A 637-nucleotide genomic window follows, 5' to 3' on the forward strand; every position below is an offset into this window, starting at 1 on the left:
GAAAAGGTTTATGCAAGGTATACATTGACATATACATACATAGACAGGTATGTAATGGAAGAATGGATGGATAAGCAGACTCCCATTAATGAATAAGAATGAATAGGCAGAGTCCTAGAAATGAATAAGCAACCCCAAAGCATGATACCGCACCACCATGCTTCACCATGGGGATAGTTGTTATATATCCACTGTAGGTCTGATAGACCAGCAGCGTAAAACAAAAGTTACAGGCTGCACAGACTAGCAGTGTGAAGGGACATGATATATAGACTGAATGGCAGTGTGAAGGAAGAGGAGTTGTAGGTTAGGCAGACCAGCAGTGTAATGGGAAAGGTACAGTATATGTTGGATAGACCAACAGTGGAAATAGAGAGAAAGTACAGGTTGAACATATCAGCCATATAAATGCAGAGGAGGTGCAGGTTAGATAGATCAGCAGTGTGAACAGAAAGGAGGTAAAGGTTGGACAGACCAGCAGAATAATTGTAAGCCAAGCAGACCAGCAGTGGGAAAGTTGAGGGATGCTAAAATAGGCCAAGAGTACAGGTTGAACATATCAGCCATATAAATGCAGAGGAGGTGCAGGTTAGATAGATCAGCAGTGTGAACAGAAAGGAGGTGAAGGTTGGACAGA

The sequence above is a fragment of the Pyxicephalus adspersus genome, chromosome 3 (genome assembly GCF_032062135.1).
Source record: "Pyxicephalus adspersus chromosome 3, UCB_Pads_2.0, whole genome shotgun sequence".
In the NCBI taxonomy this organism is placed as follows: Eukaryota; Metazoa; Chordata; class Amphibia; order Anura; family Pyxicephalidae; genus Pyxicephalus; species Pyxicephalus adspersus.